We start from the raw sequence: 24,767 nt of genomic DNA, 5'->3' as shown, positions 1-24,767 counted from the left end.
GCGGTCCCAGTGGCCAACAGCCTCCACGCGCTACCAATGAGTTATGACCTTTCCCTTCAAATCAGATGAATCAAGTTAAGGCTGCAATCCTATACGTACTTACCTACGGATAAACTCGATGTGTCCACTGGAACTTTCTTCTGAGTTAAGATGCATAGAATTGCACTTCAGGGGGTACCTCCCCCCAAATTTATCTTGTCTCTATTGCACATGCATGAACATTCAGGTGCCAAGTAGCTTGGAATGGAGAGAAATTAGGTTTGGTTCACATTTCAATGAGAACGTACTTAATTCCCACTTCCCCCAAACAATGCAAACCAAAATTCAGCTATTCTTTGAAATCCTTGCCTCTCTGAATTTTGTGTATTTTAGAGGTAAGTGTGCACAATGCATATATTAGCAAAAATAACACACACAAATGCATTATATTAGGAACAATTGCTTGCAAAAATATGTATATTAGGCAAAATTGCATTCCTAAACATATGTACATTAGGAGACACATACTGAAATGCTGACAAATTTTTGCTATGACTTTTAAAACAAGAATCTGGAGACTGATGTGGAAATGTGGCAAATGTGAGCCAATGGGGATTGCTGCCATTGGTCTGAAGAGCCCTGATAAGCTCCAACCCTCTTGCCTGTGCTAGTGTGCCCACTGCTAAGGGCAGCAAGCTTGAATTAGAGCAAAGTTGCCTACGTTAGGAGCAGCCATCTATTTTTGTAATAAACTGATTGACTTTGTCGAAAACTCTTAAATGAGTAGAGGAATCTATCCCTAGGTGAGCTCTGTAAAAGGCGGTCCTGGATATAGTGCTCTTTGATCTGGCCTTAACCACATACACAAAGACAGTCCTTTGTTGGCCTATTAAATAATTTCCCAGTCAGGTATTTTGTAGGCAGAGTTTGAACTTTTCACACTCTGCAGCTGCCAATGTATCTTTTTAATATGTTCATAAGGTGCAGTGTATGTTTTCTCGTATATCTTTCACCAAAAGCTCAGATGCTCTCTTGGTGTTTAAATTAGCAAAGGACAGGATGTTGCAGAATAAATGAATGCAACGTACAGCAGGCAAAGTACATCCTTCAGCAATGTGCATTGAGGATGGGGGACTTGGGTCGTAATCTTTGCTATGGAGTTGGGGTATTACAAGCATGTCTGTTTGTTTTTTTTCCATCTGAGAAATGTTGGAGGACATGCCAATGCCATCTCCAGGTTTTGGAGGTCCTTGGACAAAGGTGCTTTTGGTAGGTAGCTGCCCTGTCCTAGCTTGATTAGAGTCTTCCAGGGGAGGCTGGGTTGTAGCAGTGGCACTTTCTGGAAGAACAAAAAATGTATTGTATTAGGAACAATTGCTTGCAAAAATATGTATATGAGTCAAAATTGCATACAAACATGCGTTTATTAAGAGACAGGGTCACTACACTGCTGCAGCAACATCCACTCTGCACATGCTGGAAGAATGATGTGGGGATAAGAAGCACCAGCACAAAAGTGGTAGAGCATCATGCAAAAGGTCCCAGATTCAATCCCTAGTATCTCTAGGTAGGGCTGGGAGAGGTTCCTTGCCTGAAACCCTGGAAAACTGCTGCAAGTCACTGTAGACAATACACTGACCAGTGGGTCTGAACTTCGTAGAAGCCTGCTTCTTATGTTCCTACCTCCATCCATTCAGTGAGCATATGAGAAGGAGTGAGATCACACTTCCAGTCCGTGCCACGCAACACTTGTATGCCTGCTGGCCATATCCTTGGGCCATGTTAGAATGAAAGGGAGTCTATTTGTGCATTACAGCTGTGTGTGCCCAGGGCTTCTCTACGTGTTCAGCAGGTACACCAGCTCCAAGGCAGAGGCAACATGGCATTTACTCATGCGTCCACCAAATACTGCCTCCTTTGTAATTTGGGCACTGGGCTATGCTTTTCTGTTCCTTCTCTGATTCAGATTTGCCACCTTCCAAGGGGTGCTTTGCAAGGAAGAAGAGGCAACCGGGATTTTGTTGCACGTGGCTGCAGTGTAATGTGTAGTTTGCCCTGCTACCTTGTGAGTTCTTCAGTACCATTGGCAGGCCCAGATCTGGTTCACACTAGCATCTGGTAACATGAGTGAGGAAACAGGTGCTGTTCCTATCAAATTGGCACAGATGGCAGAGGACATGAACCGATCCTGGTCGTTGGAAAATTGAACCTCAACTTCTATGCCTTGGAAGCTCCACGCTCCCGCTGTAAGCTTAAAAAAACACACTTAAGTGTTGGTGCTAGCTTGTAAGTGATTTCTGGAAAATTGTTTAGGCAGATTGGCTGAGACTGTGGGATTAGATTTTGCCAAAAAAATAAACCTTTGGATACAGATTTGTGTCTAGAAACAGCACACGGGATCAATGGCAAACATCTTAGCCAACTTTGCTGGCAAAACTCCATGTATGGTGCTCTGAACACTTGTGGAATGTGCTTCCCAAATTCCTTACAGTTGTGCAGCTTCAGTGTGCACATGCTCCATACGTTTAGATCAATGCATGTGGCAGAGGTATTTCATGTTGCATGTGGATTGTTTGCAAGGGGAGTTTTTCAGTAGCAATCACAGGTAGAGAGTCATGATTGAATTGGGCCCCAGGCCACACAGGCTTTTCAGAGGAGTGTGTGATTTTGCTTGATGGGGCACATCAGGAATAGTGCTGCTAGTATTTAGTTAGTTAGTTAGTTATTCTTTATTTGTATCCTGCCATCCTTCCAGGACTGGAACTCACGGTGGCTTCCAGATAAAAGCACATATAATTAAAACATACAGAATCGACATTAAAATGAAATTAAGCTATATCCAATATTAAAACCAATCATATGCTAGATAAAAAGGAATCAAAACCAATTTAAAAATAGTAAAATTCAAGCATTAGTAGTGCAGTTCCCAGCAGTCCCAACTTTAGCAACCGTCAGTACCAAAAGCTTGTTGGGATAGGAAAGTCTTTGCTTGACGCCGGAAGGACTGCAGGGAGGGGGTCTTGGCCTTGGAAGATGTTCCGGGCTATTTCATGGAAGAGGAAAACCCTTGCCTGACAGGCAGTTAATACAAGCCCCTAGATCAGCCTTTCCCAACCAGTGTGCCTCCAGATGTTGTTGGACTACAATTCCCATCTTCCTGACCATTGGCATTGCTAGCTGAGGCTGATGGGAGTTGTGGTCCAACAACATCTGGAGGCACACTGGTTGGGAAAGGCTGCCCTAGATGCTGCAAGGCTGGCACGCAATGGCTGATGAAGTTTAAATTAGTTATATATTGAATGAATGTGATGTGTCTGTGCCAAATTAATATGTGCTGCTGTAAGAAGAAAAATGGTTCATTAGAGGAGCCTGTGATTGGAAACATCAGTCAGCATGACTGTGCTTCCCTCTTGCCAAAATACTGATTTGAAAAATGTTTTTCAGAGTGAGAGTGTTTATAGAAACAGTGGAACAGTGGTGCGGAACCTGTGGCCATCCATAGATTGCTGGTCTACAACTCCCATCATCACTGGCTATTGGCCATTCTGGCTGGAGCTGATGGGAGATGGAGTCCAACAACACCTGAAGGACTACAGGTTCCCCACTTCTGCAGTAGAATTAAGTGGGACAGCTCTTCCCAGACTATTCCATTTCAGGTACCAGCTAAGGCAGGTGTGGAACCTTTGGCCCTCCAGATGTTGCTAGACTACAATTCCCATCCCTGGCCATTGGCGAAAGGCTCTCTATTCTTGAGATAGAGGGTTGTATGTCCCTATCATGGTGTTGGTGTTGGTGGGGAGGCAGGGTGAATTTCTATTGGCAGGGAAGTGAAAGAACATCCAAGAGCCAAAACTAGTGTTTCTGCTACTCCAGAACACAGTAAGCTAAAAATTTCCAGAGAACTGCTTTCTTTCACTGTTTTTTGTTTTTTTTTTGCCGGGGGGGGGATAGGAAAGAAATAGAGTTGGTCTTGTTATAATTCCAACATAATTCATACCATGTAACATTTGAAACAGGAATAAGCTTATAACATTCTTATGATCATACCAAGGATTACTGCTCAGTCCTTCCCCCAATACACATGTTGAGAGGCTCTATTCACCCTCAAGTAGGCTATACTTGTTTTTTCTGCATTAGCCTGTCCACCTGTTTCAAAAGAGATGATGATAGTGATGATGATGATGATGGTTCTGTTGGTTGCAGATATATTTGAAAAGCATAACTGTCCCTCAGATGCATTATCAATCAAAGTTGGGCTCAAATATTTAAGTGACAAACCTGTCACATTAAACTTATTTTTAAATCAGTGAATCAACTTTAAAAGTGCTTCTGATTTATTATGCTGCAGACTTTGTTGTTTTTGTTTTTTAAGTGTCTGTAACTGCACATAGCATGCTGGTGGCATGTATTAAAAGATGCATTCTTCTCTCATGCACAAGAGGAATGCTTCTTTTGAGATGCGCCATCTAAAAAAGAGAAACAACATGCTCAGCAAAACAACATGTTCAGAAAAACAACATGCTCATATTTTTTGGCTCATATGCAAATGTATGTAAATATAATTGATCATACAATAGATTCATATCTATTTAATTGGATTGTATGCTTATTCAGAATATATATTGGCAGCTGTAGTCTACATAAAATGGTAGTCTGTGCTTGGCATGGTGCCCCAGTGTTCAAAATGTGCATGCATTTTAACTACACTTGTGTAAGAGAAGAGGTGCATTCACCTACCACACTCAGAAATTTACATTTCAGAGACTCTGCGGAGGGAGCTAAACTCTCATGAATTGCAACATTCACACAAATAGCATTTTAACAAGGTTGTCTCCAAAAGAGAAAATCAGAACAGTAATTATCATTTTCCATGACCAAGTGTTGGAAAATAGACTTATGCCTGATGAATAGAAACAGTTGGAACTAAAGCTGAGCTGAAATTTCTCAATACATATTTTTTATATTTTTCTTTTTCTTACCCTGCCTAACAAAAGAAGGCCATTTTTGCAGATTTTCTCAGAATATTCGTATGTATCTAGCACACCAGCTACTGCTGTTTCTGGATCGGGATAACTTGGCCACTGTAGTCCGTGCATTGGTAACCTCAAGACTGGATAACTGCAATGCACTGTATGTGGGGCTGCCTTTGGGCCTGGTCCAGAAGCTCCAGCTATTGCAAAATACAGAGGGTAATCTGCTGAGGGAGGCAGACAGCCAACAGCATGTGAGACCTCTGCTAAAACATCTGCACTGGCTGCCCATATCCTACCGGGCTAGGCTCAAGGTTCTTGTGTTCATATTTATATAGCCCTGAGCAATTTGGGTCCGGGATATCTTAAGGACTACCTGAGCCCTTATATCCCAACCTGATCACTTAGATTGTCCAGAGGAGAGTTGTTAGTTGTCCCCCATTTTACAGAGGTTCAACTGGCTCAGCGGTCCCGTGCTATGGAACACTTTTCCAGCAGAGATTTGGTAGGCGTCCTCACTTTTGACTTTCAGGTGTCTCTTGAAGACTTTTTTTGTGTCAACAGGCCAATGCAGCTGTTTAAAATGTTTTTGAGTGATTGTTTTACATTGCTTTTCTACAGTAGTGTAGTGGCAAATTCAGAAGTGCAGAGTCCTGTCATGATAGTTATGCCACCTCCCCATATAGCTTTTCCCCCTTTCCCACTTCTCCTTGCTCTCCCTGTCGTCTTGGGAGTCCATACTCCACTACAACAGATGACACAAGGAGCCAATCAGTATGAAAGAGGAGGCTGTGTGTTAGCTACTGAGAAGAGTCTTCTCAGTGGCTGTCTCCCCTCCTTTCACTCTGATTAGCTCCAATCAGCACGAAAGGACAAGACCTCTTCTTAGTAGCTAACATGCTCCATTGTCATGCTCATTGGCTCATACATGTTTTTATGTTGTTGTACACTGCCCTGATGTTTTGCGAGAGGGAGGTATATAACTTAAACAAACAAACAAATAATAAAATATTCTCTGCATTTTTTGTGGCTCTTGCCACAATTCCCAAGAATGGTGCTAGGCCCAGGGCATTATGGAGACTGCAAAATGGTGGTCAAGCTGCTCACACTGTTGCTGCCACTTTCCTTAGGGGGTAAAAGAGAGAAGCTGTGCTCCTGCCACTGCTAATGGTGAGTTCTGCCCTTGAGAAACTTTTGGGGAAATTTCTCCTTCCCCTGGAGAAATTTGGTGAAATGGACTTCTTTTCCTGATGAAGAACTTCGAGGTGCCATTTGCACACAGCTCTAGTTGCAGCGTATAACAGATACCCATAGAACACCCTTTTCCAATCCTTGGGTCCCCAGATGTTGCTGGACTCCATCTCCCATCAGCCCCAGACAACTGGCCAATGGTCAAGAATTATGGGAACTGTAGTACAGCAACATCTGGAGACCCAACGGTAGAAAAAGGCTGTCATAGAGTGTGTGCTCACTGTTTCTCATCACAAGTCTTGCAAATTTTCTGTTTGACCAGAGACAATTGCAGTGGGACAATCAAAATGTGTCTGTTCTATACCAGGAGAATCTATGCTTCTGTTATGTCACCTTCAGCTCTCTTGAACATCATCTTTTTTGGTGAACATTTTTATTATTTTTTCTGTCTTATTCAATTACTATTCAATACACAAAGTGAAATCACATGTGTGAGACACTATCATTCTAAGTAAACAGAAACCTTAACAAAAAAATTAAGCAACCCCCCCCCCCCAATGCATGTGCACCATAACAAGAAAGTAAAAATCTCCAACAAAACTTAGCTTCCACTTATACAGTATGGAGAAGAAAGTAAGAGAAGAAAACTGTAAGAAAAGTGCAAGCATATCCTTTTGGGGGGGGGGGGCAAGGCTGCTGCCATATTTTCCAAGTCTGCATACTTGGTCTGTGTGACAGTAAAACTGATGAAAGCATGCCAAATCATATAAAAGGAGCCTGGATGTCCTTGACTCCTTTGTCTCTTGCCAGCATTGCAGGGAAGGATTATAAGAAACTGCCTCATGGCAGCTCAGAGTATTTTATTTATTGCTTACTATGTAATATTTTTTGAAGCATCACACTACCTGTGAATGCTTCTGCGCAGACATGCACCTGCACAGAAGTGTTCACAAGTAGCTTAATGTGGCAAGGTGAGGCAGTGCAATGGTGCCAATGGTGGTGGCACGCAGGTGAGCAAGAGAGTGAGAGGGGCAGAGGTGGCTGTGCTGGCTGGCCCTGGCCCTCAGTGGGTGTGAGGGAGTGGGGAGGGCAAGCCATGGGGGAGGGGGCAGGTGACCCATAGGCAGAGAGGGTGGGCTGGTGACCCATAGGGAGGGGGAGTGCTGGTGACTTGTTGGGGGAAGCACTGGTGACCCATGGGGGGAGTGGGAGTGCTGGTGACCCATGGGGTGGAGGCGGGAGGGGGAGTGCTGGCAACCCTTGGGAGAGGGGAAGTGTTAGCAACCAGTAGGAGGGAGCGCTGGCAACAGTAGGTGGGGTTGGCAAGTGAAGCAAGCAGGGGCGGAGCCCCTAGTATAAAAATATTTATATAGTGTCCCCTCATCATCAAGATATGTTGAAAGATGTATATAAATGCAGCAAAACATAAGATACCATAGAACAATACTACATAATCATAAGAATGACTGACTCATATTGAAACAGCAGCAAGTATTTAAAAAAATGAGAAAGAACCCTAAACAAGGAGAGAGAATCCCTTTGGTATGGGATTCCAGAAGACAGAGACAGATTCAAACGTTACCTTTCCAAGCTCAGTTTCAGCATCCTGAAGCTGTGTAAATCTGTCATGGAGCCAGAATGAGCAGTTAGGAGCAGGAGGAGCATTTCAGCTCTTTTAGGTCTCTCTTAGATTGGGAGCACAACAAGGCAATAGAATCCTTATCGAGGCTACATTCACACCTTACCTTTATTCCACTATTACTCCACGGCTTCCTCCACAGTCAAGGCTTCCTCCAAAGAATCCTGGGAAGTGTAGTTTGTGAAGGGTGCTGAGAGTTGTTAGGAGACTCCTATGCTCCTCACAGAGCTACAATTCTCAGAATGGTTTAACGATCAGTCCCTCTTCCCCAGGAACTCTGGGAATTGCAGGTCTGTGGGGGGAACAGGGTTCTCCTAACAACTCTCAGCACCTTTCACAAACTACACTTCCCAGGATTCTTTGGAGGAAGCCTTGACTCTTTAAAGTGGAATAATAGTGGAATAAATGAATAGTGTTAATGTGGCTGTAAACTTCGTAGTCCGGAGTTCCACTTCGCACTGTTTCTGGCATGAAGGTGTTGCTTAGAGTAGGTGTGAAGTTTGAGCCCAAGCTGAAGCCAGATAATGGCACTCACAACTGCTCCATAAGTGCAGTTTTTAATCTAAGAAGTATGTGTATGAAAAGGAGAGGTGTGCTGACATGTGGACAAATAAGAGAGAATGGGAGGGTCTGGGGAACCTTTGCCCCTCCAGCTGTTATTGAACTACCCATCAGCCCCAGCAAGCATGGCCAGTAGCTAGGCATGATGGAGTTATAGTTCAGCAACATCTGGAGAGCCAAAGGCTCCCCACACCTGTTCTAGAAAGAGGCAAAATTCAAATGGTTAAAGTTCCTTCTAAGATGGACAGCAAGAGTAACATCCCACCCCAAACCACTAATTCCAGATGATGGGGAAATTTGAAGTAAACAAGTACTGTTTTTAGCAGCATCTGTTATTTGACAGGAGGAAATCCACTCCTTTTAGGATTAGATAAAGAGTTTCAGTTAGGGGTCTCCACCCCACGGCCTTCACTTTGCCAATTTATCAGTTCACCCCTTATTGTAACTGAGGTCAAGCACTTTCTGAGTTTTTAAAACTCATGTCACAAAACAAGAAAGGGTCAGAGAAGGGGGTGTATGATCCCATAATGCCACACTGGTTCTGCCAAGTTCTTAGTGTAATTATGAACCCAAGGGAAGGTTGGCCAAGTGCTTCCATCTTACAAAGGGCGGCCAAACATAAAGTGCATTGCAATAATCTAGCCTAGCCCAGTAGTGCCACAGCTTTTTTTCTCCAGGGTCTGAGGCAGAGGCATTTCCCATCATCAGCTACCTTTTGTCTTGGAGACAGAAAATCTGTGGATCTCTAGATGTTGTTGCACTTCAGCTACTGTTAGCCCCAGCTAGCACCACCTGTGAGCTCTAGTCCAGCAACATCTAGAAAGCCACATGTTCTCCATCCCTGTTTTAACTGGAGATGCCATGGGGCCACACGTGTGTGTGTGTGTGTGTGTGTGTGTGTGAGTGTGAGTGTGTGTGTGTGTGTGTGTGAGAGAGAGAGAGAGAGAGAGAGAGAGGCCCCATACATACACAGAATGTATGCCCAGAATGAAGCTGCTGTGGCTTTACTACTCAGGGCTAACCTCTCCATGACAGGAAAGTGAATGCCAAATTCCTTACATTACTGAAGCATTCACGTTGGGGGTTGATGAACTCACTGAGGGCAACAGTAGTTCCTCTCGTCGCCAAGCAAGCTGGACACTGATTGATTTACACGCAGGGAGAAGCCAACAAAATATTTCTCACCAACCGCCTGCATCCCTGCCTTCTGTGTCTCCAAAGCTACTCAGCCAAGGAATGCGTTTTACTCCTCCTGTTCCCACTCTGCTCACCTCCTTAGTTTATGTTATAATTTCTCTCAAGATAAGCACATCTTGTTACCACCCAGAGGAAACTCTGGGCAAGTGAAGGGTAGATTTTTTGTGGGTATCATGTATGCTTTACAGACCCACAGTCAGGGATACTTATTTGTGATATAAAGAATTCAGCCTAAATAACTATTTCTTGGGGGTGGGCAAGGGGAGGAAGGCAGAAGCGGAAAAGGTGAGGGGAGAGAAAAAATGTTTTAATGTTTATGCAGTGTTTATATACTGATATCCACATGAGTTCTTGTGCTTTGGTTAAAAAAAAATAAGAAGAATTGTGGAGCACACAACTGCTCATACAATGGGATCAAAGTTGCATTTTGCAGCGTTTTATTAATGATTTACTGAAGGCCCCCCAAAAGGCTCTCAGAGTGGCCCACAAAAATCAGAATTAAGACTATTAATCATGACAGCCAATGCCATATGTGGAGGAAACCAACTGAAAACTGGTGAATGGTACATCTCTATAGATATTTCTTTCTTTCAGGTCTATGCCTGCCTTTGCAATTTGAGTATAAAATACAGACATATAAAGAACTAAAGCAGGTAAAATTAGCAAATGGGCAGAGCAATCCTAAGTATAGGAAGCTGGCAGAACTTACACTGGTATAGGTTACGCCTATTCCAAGCTCTGTTCAGGAGTGGGGCTGCTGCTGGTTTAGGCAGCCTGAGCCTGGCAGAGGGAAAACAAGCCTTCGAAGCAGAGCTCAATCCTTTTTTGCTGGTGTCAGTTCCACTGGGTTGCCAGGTCAGGTGACTGAGCTGAAAGAGGTTTGGAGTTGGTGTAAGTCTCTCTTTGCCCTGTCCTGCCCTCAGAATGCCCTCTTTTTTGGACTGACCGCGTTGTAAGTTCCACCAGCCTCAGTCCCACCAGCCGAGCCAGTATAGCCTCAGCTCAGCAAGGCTGAGGGAGTTACACCACTCTAGAGCTGGGACAGCCCAAGATTCCAAACTTGCTCATCTGATGGATTGTGCTATAACTTAAAACACCATTGTAGTGTGCATTGTACAAAATTTGGAAACACACAAACATAAGAAAGAAAGAAAATGAATGGAGAATTTTTAATATGTTGGTTCAACTCTGGAAACAAGATTTCCAAATTCACAATCTGGGGAGAAATTCAGGTGAGAAGAACTTCAGAAGTATTCCTAAATATATGTAGTCTTTTAAACTGGCTTAAAATTTTGCCAGCTCTCCCAAAATCTTTGCTCCTGCCCCCTACTGAAATCCAAAATGGTTTCTTGGAACATGGTCCTTATCCCACAATTGTACCCTACTTTCTCAGGTCAATTGCAAAGCCAGTCCTCATCTACTCCAAGAAAACTTGCCATTGGCAAGAATGAGATATTTGGAGCATGGCATGACTTCTGTTCATCTTTGCAAAGTAGTGGCATCCACCCACTTAAAAACAGAAGTGGCAAAGTTAAATAAATATCACTAATAGGCAAAAAAAACAACCCCTTGTGGTTTAAGAACGTACATATGGCCAACAGATATTTCTATCAAACTTTAAAAAGCAGGGAAATTGGGCAGCTATAGTGAATGCACCAGGGGAGCAGCAAACCTGATCTCCTATCTGAGATATCGTATGGCCCTACACATTTGCATGATGTTTCTTATGTACTGAATTGCTACATTTCCACCAAAACGTGACACCTTTTGCACTTTTTTCTCAAATATATATATTCACCAATAGGCAAAAAACCTTGCGGTTTAAGAGCGTACCTATAGCCCACAGCTATTTCTATCAAACTTTTAAAAGCAGGGAAATTGGGCAGCTATAGTGAATGCACCAGGGGAGCAGCAGACCTGACCTCCTCTCTGAGATATTATACTGCCCTACAAATTTGTCAAAATGCAACCACAATTTGGGTTGGTCTTTCACAGTCTGAACTACTTCCTGTGTAACTTGGAAGAATTTGGTAACATGTGCCCCTGAGCATATGGTGAGTGGTGGCAACACCTGCAATCAGCCCAAAGAACAGAAACAAGACATGTGCTGTGCTGATCTTGTAAGAAAGTTGATATAGTTCAGATAGTCACTGTAACTATGTTTGATTTTCTTTGCAATTTTCCTATAGTAAATCATTTTCTTTTGCTTCTGTTTCTGTGAATATGTGAAGTACAGCAACACTTTGCTTTTTAATCCAGTGGGTAAGAAATGGGATCCTGTGCAAGTTTGCTGAGAATGGATTGATCATTTGCATGTTTATTGAGTTCAGTGGGATTTACTCCCGTGCAATTATGCTTGGGATAGGTAAAACTGACCATGGGGATGTGTCTCCAAGTCTAAATTTCTTAAATTAATTAAAACCGGCCAGGCATTTTTTTGAACTTTTAAACTGCAGAAGATGAAGGTCAGAGTATGGGACAAGGTCAGTAATAGGATTACAGGTACTCTGTGAACATGGCTGATTTTTAATTGATTTCAACAGATTATGAGAACTCTGACAGAAAAAAGTCCAGCAGGGGTCTGGTTTTTCTCTCTCTCTTTTTACACTTTGAACTTTCGATTCTCTCTGTTTTGTGTATCACCGTGGAAATTTAGAGGGTTGTTAAGCAAGCGTTTCTGAGTTCAGGACTGTAAGTTTTGTAAGGTTTTGTTTTGAAATGAATTTATGGGAAGCATCAGAATGGCATGGGGGTATTTTCAATTTAACATTGTGGAATGTGAAAAATCCATGCTGACTATAGTATACAGCCACTCTCGTGGCTGTATAATGATGATCTTTGTTAGAGTTTTGTATAGTGTATTTATTAGAGGTGTGCAGAGGCCTTAAGATTCACTTTGTATCCATGTTTTTTTTTTTAATTCCAATCTGTTTTGGAGATGTTCTGTGCTTTCCTTACTGCAATCTTTGTTTCGAGTTTTGAGCTGCTCTGTACAAAATGAAGATCTGTGTTTCCCTATTCTTCATAATGAAGAATCTAAGAATGGCTATAACCTTTTCCCCTTTTTGGCCAAAGTGGATGAAATTTATAGGCTCAGTGTAAATTAATCCACAGAGTGCATTAAACCTCCCAAATTCAAAGATGTTTGGGGACTTTGGGGGGGATTAAAAGGGGGAGGGAGCAGGGGGTTGTGTCTTGCTCTTCTTCACCTCAAAATAATTAAGAGGTGGTTGAGTAGTGTTTTACAGGTTCTTGCTTTACAGTTTATTTTAAATTGCAGCTTCACACCAATCTTAGTTTCCAGTGCCTCCAATAGACCTTACAGGTCTTGTCTCTGTCCTCTGATAGGCCACAGATGTCAAATATAGGCTTTGTAATGTGACACTGTCAAGAATACTGTCTGAACAATTCTAAAGTGCTTTGAGATTTTTTGTTTTGTTAAAGCAGAGCAGTGTAAGATTAAAAAAACACCCTTAAATTAAACTTTTAACTTTTAAAAAATGAAAATCTTCCACTGTTCTTAACAAAAAAACCCAGAAAACCCCAGCAGCAATCCAGAGCCCTTCATTGCTTCGCAGGCAACAATTTGGACTTCCCTTGGATCAAGAGGAACATAGAGATGTAGGAAAACACCCAGCTGTTCTGTATTTAAAAAGTACCAAAAACAGAGCAACAGACTGCTTCGGGGCTTTGTAGGGGCCCTGATTCATCGTGGGGTATGATTGTGTTTTGACCTTTGGAGGAATGATGGCCCCCAGATCAATGGGGACTTACTCAAACAGGGATGTGTGCACAGAACTGCAGCCTCACGTGGTAAGGAACACTCACCCAAACCAAAATTCAGAATCATGCCACTTTTAGATGTTTTGCAAGTATTTATACTTTTTATGGTTATTGGATTTTAAATTGATTTATTTAATTTATTTACTTGTTGTGAGGGCTGCCTTGGTTTCCAATTGGCAATCCTACCTCACAGGATTGTTAGGAAGACTCCTCTCTCTCTCTCTCTCTCTCTCTCCCCCCCACCCCCTCTCTCTGGAGATGTAACAAATACATAGACCCCATATTGTCCAAATGAATTTATTGTCCAAATGAGTTGGCCACTGCAGAACATTCTTTTTACAAAATAAAACCAGCATGTTTCCTACATAATAAAAGCAGTGATATATATATATATATATATATATATATATATATATATATATATATATATATATGTAAACCCTGCCTAATTGCTTTAAAAATAGGATTGGAGGGGGGTGAGAAAGATTTACAACACAAACACAGTTCTTTGCTATGTTCACTCAAATGTCCCATTAATTTGCAGCACAATCCTAACTATGTCTACTCAACAGTAAGTCCTATTGAATTCAATGGGGTTTACTCCAGGTATGTGGGATTAGCATAGCAACTTTATTCCCAGAAAAGCAAGTATTGGATGAAAGCTTCATATTGGGAAGGTTTTCAAAACACTGTCATATTCAACAGCCCAGGAAAATTTAAATTTGTTTGACTTGTGAACAGAAGAAAAAAAAGCCTTTTGGTACTGCTGAAAGCTATACACTTACTCAGTTTATGAGATTTTCAGATAAACAGGAAAAAAACCAATCATTTTCTATACCTTTGCAATGGAGTCTAAGGACTGCCTGGAGGACCAGAAATCCTTGTCAATCACAACCCTGATTTCATTTATTGGCTACAAACCTGTAAGGGTGGGGTTAGAGCAGCCAGCTAAGAGATCATTTCATGGAAGTTGCGGGGCAGGGGCGGCTGACATTTTGGTGTATATCTCTATACCTAGAATATATATCTATATATATCTATACCTAGAAACTTAATTTTCTTTTTAAATGAAAGCTGAGAGTCTGGAGATTAAGCTGACCCAACCAGAGACCCGGAGAGGACCCCCAAAAGCCAGCCGAAAACTGGATGTCTGGTAATCCTATGCATACCCCTAGTATTTATAGTGCTGGGTTAAGAAGTACTCACTTGCAAGTTCTCACTTGCTCAGTGGTCTGAAAGGGTGTGAGATTTTGCCTGGATGGACAAATTGACTAAATATGGGTGTCTGACGGATAAACACAATTGGGCTCATTATGATAAATGAATGGGTTTTGTTTTACATTTAAACAATAATTCTTTGGCAGAGCGTTTTTCAAATCAATACGAATCCGTTTGAGACTTCTTTTCTGTATGAAGTTTGAATTATTGCTATGTGTTAACACAGATCTCCATGGAATTAACAAATGTCCAGTTTTTGTTATAATATGTGTATGTATTTTCTTGTTTTCTTTGGATTTATGATTTGGTTTAACTGTATTGTTTTGTTGGGAGGTAGGCAGTAAAATACTGTTAATTTGGTTCTCGGTTGAGAATGTTTGGGCTTCATGGGGGCAGGAGGGGTGCTGAAACAAAAGAGGGAGGTGATATGGACTCCCCTCTTTCATATTTGTGGTGGTGTATTGCCCATTTCAGAGGGGGAAGGAACTCCTAGTGCAAGTTGGTAGCCAGCATTTTTTATTTCCCAAGAATGACTGGCATGGCACTATATCAGCCTTTCTTAACCTGGTGCCCTCCACATGTTGTTGCACTCCACTTCCCATCAGCCCCAGACAGCATGATCAATGGTCAGGGATGATGGGAGTGGTAGTCCAGCAACATCTGGAGGGCACCAGGTTGGAAAAAGCTGGTTTAAAGCATCTTTGCCCAGTGCAGCCAGTTGAGGAGCCAGAAGGTGATTAGTGCTTGGACAGCTTTCAAACTTCCAGCCAATTTTTGTCAAATGGAAATAACTTTGACCAAGTGACCTCTTGCATTACACACATTTTCTATAAATATTCTAGGCAAGGGATATTTGGATGGGTTTTTAGAAGTGTATATATAAAAAATGTGAGGCTGTAGTTGGGAAGGAGAACAGCCAAGTTTGTAACTAGTTAAAGGATTTGCTCGAAATAGCAGTGGCCTCGAGTTGATGCCTGACTGGGATTGCTCAGAGAAGATCCCTTGGACAGTCAAGACCAAAGATGTCATTACTTCTGCATCTCACTGTGAACTGAGCTCCAACAGAAACTTGGAAAAGCGATGTTAGGAATATTTTTTTCTGTTTTCCAAATTTATTCTCAATTCGCTTTAAGCTATTGGCCTTCAAGGATCTGGGAAGACTGGTCAAGTTCAGCTGGCTGTAGTTCAAGTATGTACAGCCATTTTAGTTGGGGAAAATTCTTAGAAAGGGGTCACCCTGTGTGTGAATTTGCATGATCCTTCTGTTTTGATTGATTTTACAGTGCTGAATCTGAATTGCGATGTTAATGGGCCATCTGATGCTGCCTCTTTTCTGGAAATAGCTAAAGCTGCTGTAGATACAGCAAGAGTGAATTCCACATATGTATCTGTAAAGTAGCTTTCCACGCCTCTAGATGTTTTGTACTTCAACTATCATCAGTCCCAGCCAGCATGGCCAATGGTCAGGGATTTTGTGAGATTTAGTCCAAAACATCTGGAGGCCATTACACTGCAGAAGGCTGCTCTGAAGTGTTGCTACCTTTTTAATAAACCATTATTTATTAACACCTTTCGTGAAGCACTTTTTAGCAAGTCCTGTTACCTACATGTAGTTAATTTACTTATCTGTAATATTTTCTATCCTGCTTTACCTTTAAAAAGTTCAAGGCGCCTATTAACGCTAAAGTTAAAAATACATAAAATCAAGATTACTAAAAGCAGAAGAATACAATAAGATACAAAGCAGCAATTCAAACAATTAACTCCCTCCTCACAGTGAAAATAATTCAGTGTAGTGACCCTATCTGCAGAAAGTGGACCTTGCATCAGTTACATGTGCTCTGGTTATATTTATTCATTCATTGACTTTATATCCCACCCTTCCCCTGAAAGGAGCCCAGGGCAGCAAAAAGACTAAATAGAGACTAAACTATTGTAATGTACACAGCATAGGACTACCTTCAATGATGGTACAGAAACTTCAGGTTTTAGCCATTGGGCAGAGCTGCCATAAAGGAGAAGGCAAGATAAGCCTTCCAGTGTGTTTTTCTTTCTGTAGCAGACCCGAGTTCAATAAATCTTAAGAGTGTAGAAAGGTAGCAGATGGCTTGAAAGGAAGAGGCTGCATTATAACCTGGAAAAAAGGCAGTCTTTGGGAATGCTCAGTTTGTGTGTCTGAGTTCGTGAACTGAAAATCACTCAAATCTTGTAAGGAAGGTTTTTGGAATAAATGGAAGGTTTGGGACAATATGGAAATCAGCAGTCCTGGGGACGGATTAATCTATTTCTAGTTCGTGTCAACCATAATTTCCATTCTATTCCATTTCTCTCTGTCTTTTTCTTTTTTCTTTTTAAATCTTCTCAAAGCAGTAACAGTCCAAATGATTGAAAGCCAGAATAATTTATACCAGGATGCCAATTACGCCTATTCCAAACTCCATTCAGGAGTAATTTGACTTACACGACCCTTTTTGCTGGCTATGTGCTGCCAGGTTGCTAGGTCATGTGAACAAACTGAAAGGGGCTTGGAGCACCCCTTTTGGGGGATTTACCCTGGCCTTAACTCAGCTCGCTGAGCCCCAGCTAAACTAGGATTTATATCAGCATATCTCTGCTTGAGATGGCACGAAGAACTTCAGCCAACATTGCCCTAGCTGGCCCAGCTGGAGATCCTCCAGTTCCAAACTCTGCTTATCTTGGTGCATCTTGGTTTTGGATTCTTCTCTAAGTGTGTGTGTAGGTTTTTATTTATATGCAAAGAAAGAAATATTCCATTAAAGTAGAGAATACAGAAATGTTAAAATGTGATTCTCAACAGTTCTTACATATACTATAATACTGCATATGTTTCTATTTAAGCAGTTTGAGTTATTTTGATACATTTAAACTGCCAAGAAGAGGGTAATTCAATGGAAAGTTAACTTCTGATCTATGCATTACGTTGAGAGGTATGAATCGGATCATTTGTAGGAATTGGCAAAAACTTGATTTCCTCAAGGTTTCCCAGGGATGGCACTGAATAAGGACTGCTCCTTCTTGGCTTTGCATGCAGCTGTCTGTCTAGGTTTTGGTGCACAAGATTCCTCTGTAGGGATGAGGGCGGGATTCTCTTCAGTTTGCATGTACAAGGGAACCGACCTAATTGGCTCTTTCCAAAACAATATGTGAATCAAAACAGAGCCACCTTTCAAAATTCACACTTCTCTGGATTTCCACTGCAGTTCTCCAGGCAAGTAAATGCATATACTTGGTTAAAGTTTGCATAAAAATGCATATATTTGCAAAAATGGGTATATTAGGAGAAATTTGCACTGTAATGATGATGAATTTTCACAAGCATTTCCTTTTTTAAAAATAGCAAACTCATGTGGAAATGCAGAGAACTGAAGCTAGGTCAAACTGAGAGGAACCAAAATTGACAGATTAGCCCATCCCTCCCTGCTCTTTTTTCTAGTTGCTTATGCAGAAATTGCATCAGAATGGATCAGGGACTGTTTGGTCAGTTATTGGAATAGTTCCACCAAGAGAAGGGTGGCTTCTATAGCGCAATAAGCTTGCTCTTCAGGGAAGAGGGAGCATTGCAGGTGCTTGAAGATCAGGTGTCAGAGGCTTTGAGTGGACAGCCAGCCCAGGAACTGTTAGCTTAGGACCTCTTGGTTCCTAATATTCCCATTCTTAAATTCAGTTTTCCAGGGGTCTGCAGCAATCTGCGATATCCTTATGAAAATTCTTCAGCATTTTAGTGCCAATTTTTCCCAATAAACATATTTTGTCTGCAGTTTTGTACACGTTTTTGCAAGCAGTTTGTCCTAATATAATGGATTATTGTATGTTAGTTTCACCAATATATGCATTTTATACATATTTCCTGCTAATATATGCATTCTTGTAAATATTGCTTGATTGAAGAATGGCATCGCAAAATTCAGATGTGTGAATTTCAAAGGATGGCTTGGTTTTCATATTATTCTGGAAAATATGAATTCAATAAATTTGGCTTTAAATGCAAACTCAGTCCGATTCCTCCACCATCCCATGCAGCGGCTGTTGTTGAGCATTGTTGTTATGTGCCTTCAAGTCGATTACAGCTTATGGCGACCCTATGAATCAGCGACCTCCAATAGCATCTGTCATGAACCACCCTGCTCAGATCTTGTAAGTTCAGGTCTGTGGCTTCCTTTATGGAATCAATCCATCTCTTGTTTGGCCTTCCTCTTTTTCTACTCCCTTCTGTTTTTCCCTGCATTATTGTCTTTTCTAGTGAACCATGTCTTTTCATTATGTGTCCAAAGTATGATAACCTCAGTTTCATCATTTTAGCTTCTAGTGACAGTTCTGGTTTACTTTGTTCTAACACCCAATTATCTGTATTTTTAGTGGTCCATGGTATGCGCAAAGCTCTCCTCCAACACCACATTTTAAATGAGTTGATTTTTCTCTTATCCGCTTTTTTCACTGTCCAACTTTCTCATCCATACATAGAGATCGGAAATACCATGGTCTGAATGATCCTGACTTTGGTGTTCAGTGATACATCTTTGCATTTGAGGACCTTTCCTAGTTCTCTCATAGCTGCCCTCCCCAGTCCTAGCCTTCTTCTGATTTCTTGACTATCGTCTCCATTTTGGTTAATGACTGTCAAGGTATTGATAATCCTTGACAAGTTCAATGTCCTCATTGTCAACTTTAAAGTTACAAAAATCTTCTGTTGTCATTACTTTAGTCTTCTTGACGTTCAGCTGCAGTCCTGCTTTTGTGCTTTCCTCTTTAACTTTCACCAGCATTCGTTTCAAATCATTACTTGTTTCTGCTAATAGTATGGTATTGTCTGCATATCTTAAATTATTGATATTTCTCCCTCCAATTTTCACACGTCCTTCATCTTCCCAATCCCACTTTCCATATATGTTCTGCATATAGATTAAACAAGTAGGGTGATAAAATACACCCGTCTCACACCCTTTCTGATGGGGAACCAATCGGTTTCTCCATATTCTGTCCTTACAGTAGCCTCTTGTCCAGAGTATAGATTGCGCATCAGGACAATCAGATGCTGCGGCACCCCCATTTCTTTTAAAGCATTCCATAGTTTTTCATGATCTACACAATCAAAGGCTTGTAGACCTGAACTTACAAGATCTAAACAGGGTGGTTCATGACAGATGCTATAGGAGCTCAATGATTCATAGGGTGGCCATAAGTTGTAATCGACTTGAAGGCAAATAACAACAACAATAAAGCACAGAGTGATTTCCTTCTGAAATTCTTTGGTTCGTTGCATTATCCGACGTATGTTTGCAATATGATCTATGGTGCTTCATCCCTTTCTAAATCCACCTTGGACATCTGGCATTTCTTGCACCATAAATAGTAAGAGCCTTTGTTGTAGAATCTTGAGCATTACTTTACTTGCATGGGATATTAAGGCAATAGTTCAATAATTCCCTGGGATCCCCTTTCTTTGGAATTGGGATGTATATGGAACGCTTCCAGTCTCTGGGCCATTGTTTTGATTTTCCATATTTCTTGACAGATGTTTGTCAAAATTTGGACAGATTCAGTCTCAGTAGCTTGTAGCAACTCTATTGGTATGCCATCTGTTCCTGGTGACTTGTTTCTTCCAAATATTTGAAGAGCAGCTTTCACCTCACAGTCTAAAATTTCTAGTTCTTCATCACACAGTTCCTCCGTAAATGAATCTGTCATCCTTTCATCTCTTTTATAGAGTTCTTCAGTGTATTGCTTCCATCTTCCTTTTATTTCATCTCAGTCAGTCAGTGTGTTCCCCTGTTGATTATTCAACATCCCTACTCTTGGTTTAAATTTCCCTTTCATTTCTCCAATCTTTTGGAATAGGGCTCTTGTTCTACCCTTTTTGTTGTCGTCTTCTATTTCTATACAATAACTATTGTAATAGTTCTCTTTGTCCCTACGTACTAGTTGCTGTATTGTTGCATTTAGGGTTCTAACTGTGTTTCCATCTCCTTTTGCATTTGCTTTTGGTTTCCTCCTCTCTTTAACCATTTTAAGAGTTTCTTCAGTCATCCATTGAGGTCTTTTTCTCTTTTTAACTAGAGGTATTGTCTTTTTGCACTCTTCCCTGATAATGTCTCTGACTTCACTCCATAGTTCTTCTGGTTCTCTGTCAACTAAGTTTAAAGCCTCAAATCTGTTCCTTATTTGTTCTTTATATTCTTCTGGGATGATATTTAAATTGTATTTTGGCATTATGATTGCTTTGTTCTTCTTCTTTAGCTTTAGTCCGATTTTCGATATTACCAGTTCATGATCTGTACCACAGTCTGCTCCTGGTCTTGTTTTCTCAGAAAGTATGGAACTTCCCCATCTTCTGCTACCAATTATATAATCAATTTGGTTCCCATATTGACCATTTGGTGATGTCCATGTGTACAGTCATCTTTTCGGTTCCTCAAAAAATGTGTTTGCCAGAAACAAATTATTAACTTCACAGAATTCAATAAGTCTTTCTCTTGCTTCATTTCTATCTCCTAAGCCCCATTTCCCTACAATTCCTAGTTCTTCTCTGTTGCCTACTTTTTCATTCCAGTCTCCCATGATTATCAGCACATCTTGTTTTGGTGTGTGATCAATGTAGATGAGCATAGGAAAGGTTTATTTAGACATTGGGATTCTACCTGAGCCACTCTGCATACAGAGAGCTGGTTGGCAGCCACAGAGTGAAGTTGAACAAGATCCTTAGTAACGTGGAGATCCTTTACATTTCTCCTATTAATAATTTCCATGGAAAGGTAGACTTTTCTGGAGTGATACATCAGTTAGTTTTTCTCCCTTTCACTCCTTGCGTTTTGTTTCCAAAAATCCTAAATAGTCAGTGAACTACGCCTGACCCGGGGGAATCCAGGAGAGCTTGAGTGATTAGGATTTTTTCTTTTTGCTAGATCCTGGAGGGCCATGCAAACTGAACTGTTCCAAATACTTAGTGAGTACTCTAATTGCTTTTTGGGATGGTTCTGGCAACCAAGTGACTCACGTGGCTACTTTTCCAAATGTGTATCATCTCAATGCGGGGCTGGAGCAGCTGTGCTAATCTGCAGGTATTTAGCCAGTATGAACTTGCAAGTGTCCAGGAAAGTGATGGCATTTTGGAGGCATTTGGCCAAAAAGCTCCTAACAATGGCCAGGTATCCGGAGGAAAATTGCAAAATGCATTTCTGTCATTTACTTTGAAGAGAAATGGATGTGCTGAGGATGCAAGTCATTTCGTCCATGAGTGGGAAAATGGCTGCGGTGTCGTGGGGGTGTGGCTTAACAGACAAATGAGAGAAGGGGAAAGGATTAAGCCACTCTTTCCCCTTCCCCACTTCCCACCACTCTTTTGCCCCTGTTCACAGCTTTCCAAGACTTCATTTTTAAGAAGTTCAGGGAGGGCAGAGAGACACAGAAATCCATAATAGCCACCAAAATATCTAATAAGTGTCCCATAATCTGTGCTTGACTTAAAGATATTGGATTATATTCAACTACTTTTTACTCAGGGTAGACCCATGGAAATTAATGGACACAACTAACTTGTGTTCATGGGTCTATTCTGAATACAAGGCAATTGAATACAACCCATAGTGATATATTGATGTTACTAAGTCACAGAGGATGATTTGTAATGCATTCTTTTCTTTACTTTGTCTTTATTGATTTCCATGCAAACTTAAGTGCTATTGTATTTTTTCTTAATGCATTTTTTTAATAAAAAGATTTATGGTGTTTGTACCCAGGGCTGGCCCCAGACATGCCGGGGCCCTTGGGCACTAGCTTGCCCTGGGCCCTGGCACGCATGTGCGCACACACACATACACGTGTGTGCACGCCCAGGACCAGCCCCAGACACGCTTGAGCCGTTGGTCAAAAGCCTGCCCCAGGCCCCAGCGCTCCCCTTCTGTGACTCGCACATGGCGAGAGCTTTGGGACTCTGCCATTCCCTTCCTTAACTTACCTTATTCTGCGGTTGTGCCCTTAAGAAAGATGGCGGCTGAGGTTTCCCTAAGGAGCTGAAGCCTCTGCCGCCATCTTGGTTCATGGCAGCGATGCGCGCGCACAGCACGTGGAAGGGGAGCAGAAGGGCCCCTCAGGGGCTCCTGTAGCCTCAGAGGCCCTCGGGCCAGTGCCCCACCTGGCCGCCCCTTGGAACTGGCCCTGTTTGTATCCCAGACCACAGCTAAAAAGGCTGCCAGACATATAGTCAATTAAAACAGGACGGTCCCTGGCTTACAATAAAAACACACAATATCAAAATTTATGGAAAACTGTGATTGTGGAAAAAATAACACAGCATAAAAAAAAGGCTCACAAGGACAAGTACCTCCAAGACTCATTCTATCTTATTTAGCATCCTTTTATTTCTTACACAATGGATGCTTCTTTTACATGGAAACCCCCATCACATTATTGGGACACATGGAAATGGCTGTAATCTCAATGTCTTCTTCTTAATGACTTTCCTTCTTTCTTCCTTGTTCAACTACATAGCAAGACTTCTCATTTTCACTGAGATATGCTACTGGACAAAAAATTCTGTATTTCCCCAGACATGTAGCATGCCTTTGATAATGTTCATTGTCATATTTTAGTTATTACAGTTTGTGTTATGTGTATGTGTTAATAACCACATGAGGGACAAGAGAATGACAGAATGACATTCAACAGGGATAACTGCAAAGTTCTACACTTAGGAAAAAGAAACTAAATGCACAGTTATAAGATGGGAGATACTTGGCTCAGCAGTAAGACATGTGAGAAGGATCTTGGAATTGTCGTTGATCAAAAGCTGAATATGACTCAACAGTGTGATGTGGCTGCAAAAAGGCAAATGCTATGTTAGGCTACATTAACAGAAGTATAGTTTCCAAATCGCGTGAAGTATTGGTTCCCCTCTATTCAGCACTGGTTAGGCCTCATCTTGAATACTGCATCCAGTTCTGGTCTCTGCACTTCAAGAAGGATGCAGACAACCTGGAACGGGTTCAGAGGAGGGCAGCAAAGATGATCAGGGGACTGGAAACCAAGCCCTATGAGGAGAGACTGAAAGAACTGGGCATGTTTAGCCTGGAGAAGAGAAGACTGAGGGGAGATATGATAGCACTCTTGAAGTACATGAAAGGTTGTCACATAGACGATGGTCGGGATCTCTTTTCGATCGTCCCAGAGTACAGGACACGGAATAATGGGCTCAAGTTACAGGAAGCCAGATTTCGACTGGACATCAGGAAAAACTTCCTAACTGTTAGAGCCATACGACAATGGAACCAATTACCTAGAGAGGTAGTGGGCTCTCCGACACTGGAGGCATTCAAGAGGCAGCTGGACAGCCATCTGTCGGGAATGCTTTGATTTGCATTCTGGCATTGAGCAGGGGGTTGGACTCGATGGCCTTGTAGGCCCCTTCCAACTCTACTATTCTATGATTCTATGAGAGAGAGGTTGTGCTCGCTTGTCCTGCCTCCACTGCTGTGTCCTGCGCCAGTCCTTTCACAACACTGTCGATGTGTTCGGATGCAGGTCTGCAGTGAGGCAGCCTTCTAACCTGTGTTGGCTGTCCCAGTGGGGTGGAACTCTGAGTGCTTGCAGTTCTAGATCATGGGGACATAAGAAGCCTTTTAAGGTGAGGCCTTAACGCAGTCTGCGTCTGTGCTGGAATTGCTTTTTAAGATGTTTTTAAGACATTTTTAAAGTTGTTTTTTTTAAAGATGTTTTTAAAGATGTTTTGTTTTAGTATGTTTTAAAGTCTTGGTTTTTGAGATGTTTTGAAGTGCTTTTAGTGTTTTTGCCACTTTGGGCTCCTTCTGGGAGGAAAGGCGGGATATAAACTGAATAAATAAAGAGCCTGCTGAATTAGGCCGATGGCCCATCTAGTCTAACCTCCTGTTCTCAGATGGCCAACGAGATGCTTCTGAGAAGCCCACAAGAAGGACCCGAGTGCAAGAACAATCTCCCCTCCTGCAATTTCCAGTAACTGGTATTCAGAAGCATGCTGCCTCCGACCATGGAGGCAGAGCATAGCCATCATGGCTAGTAGCCACTGATAGCCTTATCCTCCATGTGTTTCAATGGAGCCTCAAACTTGGGTTGGGTGAGCTGCCCTGCTGCAGACATGCTCTGAAAGACAATTCACTTGGGCAGCTGCAATACAAACTGCTAGCTACCAGGATGAAAAGAATATGTTCAGGATTAAAGCAATCAGATATATATTTGAT

The 24,767-nt window shown here is 41.8% G+C and overlaps 1 protein-coding gene across 5 annotated transcripts in view; it reads left to right on the top strand.

Moving 5' to 3' along the window:
• The window catches only part of THSD4 (thrombospondin type 1 domain containing 4), a 699,350-nt gene that overhangs the window by 161,789 nt on the left and 512,794 nt on the right, over nucleotides 1-24,767 (top strand). The gene's annotated exons all lie outside the window — the stretch shown is intronic.

Source organism: Rhineura floridana, chromosome 14 (genome assembly GCF_030035675.1).
Source record: "Rhineura floridana isolate rRhiFlo1 chromosome 14, rRhiFlo1.hap2, whole genome shotgun sequence".
NCBI classification, from domain to species: domain Eukaryota; kingdom Metazoa; phylum Chordata; class Lepidosauria; order Squamata; family Rhineuridae; genus Rhineura; species Rhineura floridana.
Note: the sequence above shows the minus strand (reverse complement) of the source record. Positions and strands in the feature narration are given on the sequence as shown.